Genomic DNA, 9472 nt, shown 5'->3' on the forward strand with positions numbered 1-9472 from the left:
ATGCTTTTGTAGCAAATGCTGTTACTATCACATATTAGCATGTCCGACCAACAAAAGAACTCAAATACCATAAGAATGAACCAGAGCATATCATCTATCTCTATATATATAGAGAGAGAGAGAGAGGAGAGAGGCAAACAATGTATCATGTATTCACATATATATGTATATACATACATACATATATGTTACATGGCATATTTGTACGTATATATGTATATATATGATGTGTTATATGGAAGCCTCGAAGTCCGGCACATTCATGCTGGACACTGAGGCCACCCGAAATCAGGCTGGGCGCTGAACTTTGAAGCCTTCTGCTTAAAAGCGCCAACACATGCTGGATTACATTGTTTAAGTATTAAAAATCACGTTTTCCTTGAGTATCATACCCAAGTAGAAGAAATGATATCTTTCTATCCACTGCCATACTCCAGCTCGACAGGGATTCTTCATCACACACGCATGCATGCGCGACCCTAGTATGAGTAATGATGGTAGATTTTCAGCCCACATTTTGCAAAAAGGCTCATTTGAAGCTCACCTGCATGCACACCTCAGAGTAAGGCTCTTAAAAAAAAAAACTAAGGCTGACATGCAAGTTTTTGTATAATGAGGTATGTGCATCATCACTACAGGTTAGAGATGCTTATAGGCACAGCGCACCTATTACAAGATGCTATGTCTTCTGGAGGTGGCATGCTCATTAGGTTTTGATTGCTTCAGTAACGCACAACTAAGGCATAGTGTCATATATATGTTAACATGTCTTGCATTCTCAAATGCCGAACTTACGTAATTTCAAGATGCTATGGTACATTCCAAGCTTTACGTTCTCTTTATATAGATGTAACATCAACAAACCAGAAAAAGGTAAAAATTAACTAAAAAACAATCTGATACTATTTACCTTTGCCTTTTCCATCCTCTTTATACTCCCGATGACATCATTTTTTAAGACCATACCACGAACGACCGTGCAGTTGTGCAAACCACCTCCAAGCAGTTTTGCAACTCGAACATTATCTACATTAAAGTTTGCTGGATTTTTTGGACAGACCTGGATGCATGCCTGACATGCAATAGCACTTCATGTTCACAATAATGAAAAAAACAAGAAAATAATGGATAAGCTCAGGTGTTGAGGTACTCACATCAGCGATAAGAGGACACAAAATACCTTCTTGCCCAAACTGCTTGCTAGCAACAGCAGCTTTCATTCGAGAAACAACTTCATCTTTGTTTCTCACATCCATAGTTTCTGATCCTTTCTCAACCAACTCATCTAATATTTCCACTGTCTAATCATTAAGAAATAAAATGCATATGTGAACGCCATAGATCTTACATATATTGATTTACAAGCATTAACATTTCATCAAAGCAACAAGAACCTTATTGATCGCTTTTGTATAACCACTAATTATTTCACTGGGATGCAGCCCCATCCTGATAAGCTCCTCTGTTTGAAGGAGCTCCCCAGCAAAGGAGATTGTAAGATTAGCTCCATCACCAATTTCCTCCTGTTGAGCCTTTCCTGCCAGCACCAAAATCTTGGCAGCAGGATGCTGGACCTCAAGCTCATTCACGATAGTGGCCGCATCATTTGTTACAAAGAGCTTGTCCAGATGATTGATGATCATTTTATTCATACCTAGATAAATTATTAAAAAATTAATGGATATAACCATAAACCCAACTCATAATGCATCCATAACCAGGCCATAATAATCACAGAGCACCGCTACATGAGTGTGCCCAAGTAAGGATGAAACTGATGAAAATTCGGGAAAACTCCAAATGATATAAACTTTTCTGCTCTAATGTCATGCAAAAATTCAAGAATACAACACAGAAATACCCTAACCTAAATTACCAGCTTCTTCCCAATTTCCAGCAAAAAAAGGAACTGATGAGGTACAGTATAGCAAGGGTTAAGCATGTAGAAGCCAAATAAATTCCATGAAAAGTGCTGAATTGGATAGCAAAAGAACCAAAAATAAAATCAAAAAAATATTTTCATCATAATACACCCTTCCTCCTCATAGCAAGGTTAAGCATGTAGAAGCCAAATAAATTCCATGAAAAGTGCCTGAATTGGATAGCAAAGAACAGAAATAAATCAAAAATAAATATTTTTCATCAATAATACACCCTCCCTCCACCTGTCAAACCCAACCACAAGAGAAAAAAAAGGTTCCTGAGGTACAATCAAGTATAACAGTATTCGTTCGCTACACAATGTGAAAAACAGAACAAAACAAAAATCATATAAGCTGCCACTGTCCGAAACTCAAGTAAGTTCTGCATTAAATGTTGGAAATGGAAATATATAAGACCAAGCAAACAAAAACAAAAAAAACACTCCCACAATAACTCGGGTTAGAAAACATATAACTTTACGTTATTTGGAGTTCCATTCTCTTTTGATTATCTTCATTCTTCAACTAATTAAGAACAGAACCGTGCAGATTGGCACGACCAAATTGAGACCTAATCACAGAACAAGTGCAATGCACTCACAGAATCACTATGAAAGAATCGACGCAACCGTAAAAACCCCAAACCAAAACGCTAAAGATCAAATCTTGGGCCAACAAAACAGAACACCTAACGAGATTTTAGCGGGGAAACTCTCACCATTGGGCCCGAGGGAGGTGCGGGTGATGACGGAGAGCTCCTTGCAAGCGTCAATGTTCTTAAGCACCGCCTCGGTCGAGACCCGATAAGTGCTTGTGCCCTTCTTTGGAGCATCGCCTGGCATCACCGTACGGCGCATCTGGGAACCCCATCTTGCCCTCCTCCTCTACTCCGCCCTAAACCAATGGAATCGAGACGAAGGCGCAGCGAACCTGGAATCCCCCCTAGAGAAGCGGCGATCGAAACCCTTAGAGGAAACAGCGAGAATGAGAACCCTGGAACGTTCTCAAGCACTTCACTTTCACCCGTCCTCTAAAAGTAGAAGTTATTAAATATTGAATGGAAGTAGAGGGGGTTAAGTGTAAACAGCGCATAGCGATCACGTGATGTTGGCGTGACGTAGTGGAAGAATCTACGCACATCTGGTTCGAGCCAACCGAACCCAATCCGGACCCGAGAATTTAATTTTCAGACCTGCTCCATTCTTCCCTGCTCATCCTGGGTGCAAGGACACAATGGGCTATGAGACACATTGGTGTTTTCCTCCGCACTCCAAAACTCAACCCTTTTCACATCACCAATCAATGTTCCAATAGGGTGCAATGCAGCATTTAGAAGGTGCAATTTATTCGTCGATTTATTTTTCCTTTAGAGGCGATTACCATACATGCAAAACATGTAGGTCAATATCAAAACATTCACACATGGCCACTGAGGTGGTAGCCCAGTGGAAACGGGGCTTGTCTTCCTCCAGAGTGATCTAGATTCAAAACGCGCGGGCATCGATTAAAATTCAGAGACCGGATGCCCCACGTCTGGACACTAGTGGAGGGAGTGCTACTGGTCCGCTAACAACCGGAGTGATGTTGGGGTGATCTACTCACATGTGGGTAAACACAAATGGGAAGGGCACGCGGAAATTTGCGATTTGAATCGAATATGCTCCGGCAGGGAGGGGGCCCAGCCCCAGTGGGGGTTGCTACACGGGTGAGGTTATCCTCGCCCCCTTCTTTCCTTTTTTTTTTTTTAACCAAAAAAAAAAAAACATTTCACACATGCATTTATAAGTCCAATATGCATCAATATGCGTGTATCTCATAAGGTTGTTTCTCTATGTTCAACTCCTTGTCCTTAACGGATTGCAACACAATGAATAATATATGGTTTCATATTTAACCAAAGGTAAGCATGAGCAACATTAAAGAAATACATAGAGGTAGTGCCATTGCTAGCTTATTTATGAATTGGTCGTTACAATCTATTTTGTTTGAAATAACCCCTATATGGCCATATGCTATCTTTGAGAAAATGTATCAGCTATTTGTTAAATTAATAAGCATTTGAGCTTTTCAAGGCCTATAATCATTTTTGAGTTACTCAATGCAATTTTTTCCCTCTTCGAGCTTAAAATCTTTTGTTAAATTATAGTCATCTTTGAGCTTCTATTTTAAGCATAATCCATATGACTTTGTTTTTAAATGCAATGTCGTGGTTTTTGACTTTTAAATTAAATGCTATAATTGTTACTGCCTTGTTGCATGTCCACATCATTCTACATAATTGCTTCCCATTCTAGCTGTCAACTATAGATTGAACATAAGGACTAGAATAGTTATGCAAAATCATGCATCGGTGATATTAAGTTCATGCAATGATAGTAGTTATAAAAGTTCCAATGAAAGATAAAGCATACCGCCCAACCTGCATTTTCTAAAATTTTAAATGGGACATATAACTAAGCCTGAACAGATATTCTCAAGTTGCAACAACGATCTGGGTTTTAATTAGGATTAAGGCAAAGGCATCCTTAATATATATATATATATATATATATATATATATATATATATATATATATATATATATATATATTATATATATATATATATATATATATATATAATAATTAAACTCAAGGGTCATAATTGAGAATTCAGGTAATTGAAATGGATGGTTTAGTCCTTTGGATCCTTCTTCATGCCCTTAATCCATATAACAACCATGTGATCAGTGGATCAAAAGATGGTAGCACCACGACCGTCTTTTGCATGATCATTATCAGTGTTCCTAAGGTATTTGATAGCAATAAGGCTATAACCAAAGGAGAAGCGGGCATCAACCATGTCATCAAAATAAAGAAGGGTTGAGCCCTCTAATCTAACTCGAACAATGGCATAAGTGTTTTCAAAGTGGGTCAAATTAAGAAAAGCCTACTATCTAAATCTACAACATGATTAGGATTACCCAAAAAATATATAGAAAAAATATTTTATGGTAAGATGGCTGCCCCCCAACTATACTTTGATTTTTGTGACTCTATTAACATCTTCTACCAGACGAAGTCCCATCAAATCTCCATAAGTTGAATAGGTTAGTGAGTATTATTAGATCTTTCTAATCAAGATTTTTAGGATGAACATTACTGCTAATTTGAGCTTAGATGAGCTATTACTGCTAAAGAATGTCCTTTATCTATAAAATCGCCACATATAGTGCTTCCACGATGCAATAGTCTCTACATATTTTTTGAACAATAAAAATATTGCATTCCTTCTTCTATTATTAAAGATCAAACAATTGATTAATTTAAGAAGCCAGCAATTTACTTTAAATTTTCAAAACATCCAGTTCAGCAACCTCATCATGTTTTGGGGATTTCAAATTGTGAGTAAATTGTGATTATGTAATTGATTATATTTTGTGAAAAATAGTAACAATAATATAAAAGTTGGATTTATGGAATGAGCACCCATTATTAATTAAAATTAAGAACAGGATCAACAACATCTAGTTGAACTAATTCTCCTATGATATATAATATGTAGTGTCTATGCATCCCCTAAATCGTGAATATTTCCTTTCGTTATTTCTATATTGATGAAATGCAATAAAAAAAAATCAAAGACCAAAACTCATAAAACCAAGACTCACCTAAGATACAAACTCCTCCACAGGAGACCTGCTCAATTGCTCCCATTCTTGTTATTACAGAACCTTTTGGTGCTTTTGCCAGTTATATGATACAACAGTCTGGAGATCGGTGAGTCAAGAGAGGTTTAAATCATTTAAAACTAAAGATGGATTATGGTAAAAGTTTTGCACCTTGTAATGATGGATTCATGATTACAACAATACAGGATTGTGTACAAGGGTAAATGGAAATATTAAGGAGTTGAAGCCAGAATACATGGATGTTGCTTAGGTAAAACTCATAAAGGCTTACTTTGGGGGTGCAAAAGAGGCAAAAATAATCCATAAAGCTAATCTTTGAAATATTGGTTCAGGCTTGTTGACTCAAATTATATAACTACAATAGTTGTTAACTGCAAACTTGATTGTTATACAATGTGCTTAACATCCATCAATTAGTAAATTGTCCTAGTTCAGTCCTTAAGCTTATTTAATGCTTTAGAGGTTTCTCACATAGAACACAATTGTTCGGCCATGCAGTAAAATACAGCAGCTGAAGCCACAGGTTAGATTCACAAAAGGCAAGGACTAGTATTGCATGTCATTGCCATGCTGCCTGGCACTTGCATGGTACGTGCCGTGTCGTGCCAAAGCTTCGTAAGCACTACTACGTAGGACACAAACAGGAACAAATGCACTGGCCAAAGGTCTCGCACTTAGCTGCGCAGCAGATTAGTAAGGAACAAGTACAGTGAATGTTGGTCAATGCAGATAGGCACTTTACTGCAAGTAGGAAAGGTTATCCTTGACATCGAACTAGGCATTCTGGTTGATCTTGGTGTCGTATATCAATGCCATAAATAAAAAACAAGTATATAACAATTGCCTTTGCTCATTGTTAAGGATTTCAAACTAATCTGCATGGATGATTGAAATGGTGAAGGATTTCAAAAGTGAAATACAGAAAGGCAACATTGTCATAACCATAAATAAGAAAAGATGTAAGAAGGTTCTCTCCATGTCAACTGGCTACTTTTCTTGTATATGGTGGCCATGCTAACATTAAACATCATGATTGAGACTTAGTTATTGAAAAGCTTCAAATCAGTAAAGACTATCGGAAAATTTATTACTTTGAAAACCTCCCCAGTGGCACTCCGGAATTTAATGACATGATTTATCCGCTTGGGATACCTATCTCTGAAAATAATTATGACTATGGAACTTCTGAAACACAAATTCATATGATACCATGAAATGGTTGTTTGTCTACCTAAACAATCTCAAGGTCAAGTACTTGGATTTAACTGTGGTTAATCCTGCTTCCCCATGTATCATGTATGATGTATGCCCTCGTTGAGAATTACTTATATCATTAGCATAACCTATCCTGTGAAGTGGAGGTCGGCTGGTTCAAGCACTTGGTATATTGGGAAGAGGCTATACCTTAACAACAATATTCAATGAAATGAGTAAAGGTGGCTTCTATGTTCTTTAACCATACATGCCTATTAATCTCATGGTTACTGCAAACATGAAGCCCTATAGAGATGTGTGTCTAGAAAGCTTTTTACATAGGAACCATCAAAGTGCCTGTGTGCATATGTGAGTGTATATTATACTCCTAGCATCAGAAAAATCAAAGACATCCAAATAACATAGATCAAATTGACAAGGCAATGAATAACTACTCATGCTTCAATTGCAGAATCAAGAATATGTATCTATTATTCACCATATTAATAACATTCTGCATCATAAATACATTGTCTTCTCCTGGATACATTGAACAAATCCTAATAAAAAAGAATCTGAGATTTAAACATATATATGTTCCCACTCTTTTACATACAAACCACACGTTTCCTCTTGAAAGAAAAAAAATCAAGAATAAGAATTATAATGACAGGCCAACCGTTGGTTGGAAAGAATCAAGAATCCCTCTGCAGCTCTGCTCCCCTGAGATCAAACCCAAACTCCTCCACCCTGAATTCACTCGGTTAATCCCTCCGTAATCCTGTGGAGAACGAAGCACGGCCTCCCCCATCTCTCCTTCCCGAAAACCCCACAACTCCACCTTGTCGCCCACCTTGACGCCGCTCCACCTAGCCAGATGCGTCGAGTACTCGGCGCCCTTGAGGACGGTGCCGTTGGTGGAGTCCCAACGGGTCATGATCACGTACGCCTTCCACTTGTTGGCTCCCACGTACACCGGCACATGCAGCCCGCCGTGCTTCCTCCCTGCCTCCTTCTTCTTCTTCTTCTTGCTCGTCTTCTCGTTCTTCTTGTCCTCGGAGGCCTCTCCTTCGCCTGGTTCTTGAAGAACGCCCCCGCCGGACTCGGCCAGCTTCATCTTCTTGGTCTTGCGTCCTTCGAGGTCTCCGTCTTCGGTGCTCGGCCTCTTGCGCTTCCGCTCGCGATCGAGAAGGTTGGCGGCGGCCCTCTCCTCGTCGGAGAGGAAAGGGATGAGGTGGGCTTTCACGGAGGCGGCGGGGATGAGGAGGCGGTTCTGCCCGGCGCGGAGGTCGGTCTTGGCCAGGGTCTTGGCCATGATGAAGCATGGCTCCGTGCCCTTTCCCTTCTGCGCCAACTCCAGCACCCATGCAGGAGTCATGCGTGGGAGATGGGTTTCATCGGCCTTCTTCCCCTTGGATTTCATCATCTTTGGACGCTTTCTTGCTTCTTGCATGGTGGAAGAACGAACGGGAACAACGAAAGGGAGGCAGAACTGAGATGAAGGAAATCAAGAGAGATTGATGGGGAGAAAGGCCTCGAGGCCGGTCTGATATGTATGTAGAGGGTGAGAAGAGAGATTAGTCCTAGTTCTGCTCGGAAAGAGAACTAGTAATTAACGTTAGAAACCTTTCCTAATCATGACAAGAAAAATAGCTGCGCATTTAATTTAAATTTTACGAGAATCTTGGCCACGCCATTAAGGCCTAGGAAAGCCCAACTCTCGTCTTTTCTTTTTCCGGGAAGTCCAATATTTCCTTGATCATCGTAACATGCTGGGCCTGTTGGATCATTAGTCAATGGGCCGCTGTGGGCCGTCCGTGAAGCCCAACTTGTTAACTTGCAGTCGAATTTGATTTGTGGGTTTAGTTAATTTGGCCCAATTTGTGCATAAATCCTGGAACCATAAGCTTGATCCCTAATTTGTGCATTAAGACTCGCATGAGCGTAGCTGACCCTAAGTTTCAATGATGCTGGGGGGAAAACATTAAAAAACCACCATATGACATGTTATAATGGATGTTATCTGACCCAATTAGCGCCCACTAAACTCTTTGGAAAATAGATGTCGTAAGGACCATTATAGCCATTAATTGAAACAGTTAATTTTCAAAAAATAAAATAATAAATTTAAATTTACATAGATAATTAAATATGTTCAATGATGAATATTTAAAATTATATCGACTACAATCATTATTTCTATAATAAAAAATGAGCAAATAAAGTAATCCTTTAGACACCCATTATTAAGTTACAAATATCATGCAAGTCCTTCATAACTATAATAATATCTTATCAAAAAAAAAAAATTATTAAAAAATCACTGCAAGAAAGCCAAAATTTTCAATGTGCTATGTTTGACAAAAATATTCTACCATATAATACTAATTCTCTTAAATATGCGCCTCTCCTTATCCAATGAATCTTCCATTCTCCAAATGGCTATTAACCGAAAGATCAAAATTTTGAATCCTTCTAATATTTATTATCTATTTACATAAATTTTATCAAAAATGAGATACGACCACCCCAAGCAGAGAGAAGATAGCATAGCCATAGGTGTCAATCGGAGAAAATCAACAGGTAATTCTCTGATTCCGTGCCACAAGTGTTTCTTTTTTTTTTTTGTAAACAATGTCTTGAATTTCAATTTACCAACCATACAATAGTACATAATTTCCAATAC

At 38.6% G+C, this 9472-nt stretch overlaps 1 pseudogene; it reads right to left on the reverse strand.

Annotated features, from left to right (window-relative positions):
- Positions 1-865: 865 nt before the first annotated feature.
- Positions 866-2792, reverse strand: LOC120108062 (annotated as a pseudogene).
- Between the last annotated feature and the right edge of the window lie 6680 nt (positions 2793-9472).

Source organism: Phoenix dactylifera, unplaced genomic scaffold (assembly GCF_009389715.1).
Source record: "Phoenix dactylifera cultivar Barhee BC4 unplaced genomic scaffold, palm_55x_up_171113_PBpolish2nd_filt_p 001156F, whole genome shotgun sequence".
NCBI classification, from domain to species: Eukaryota; Viridiplantae; Streptophyta; class Magnoliopsida; order Arecales; family Arecaceae; genus Phoenix; species Phoenix dactylifera.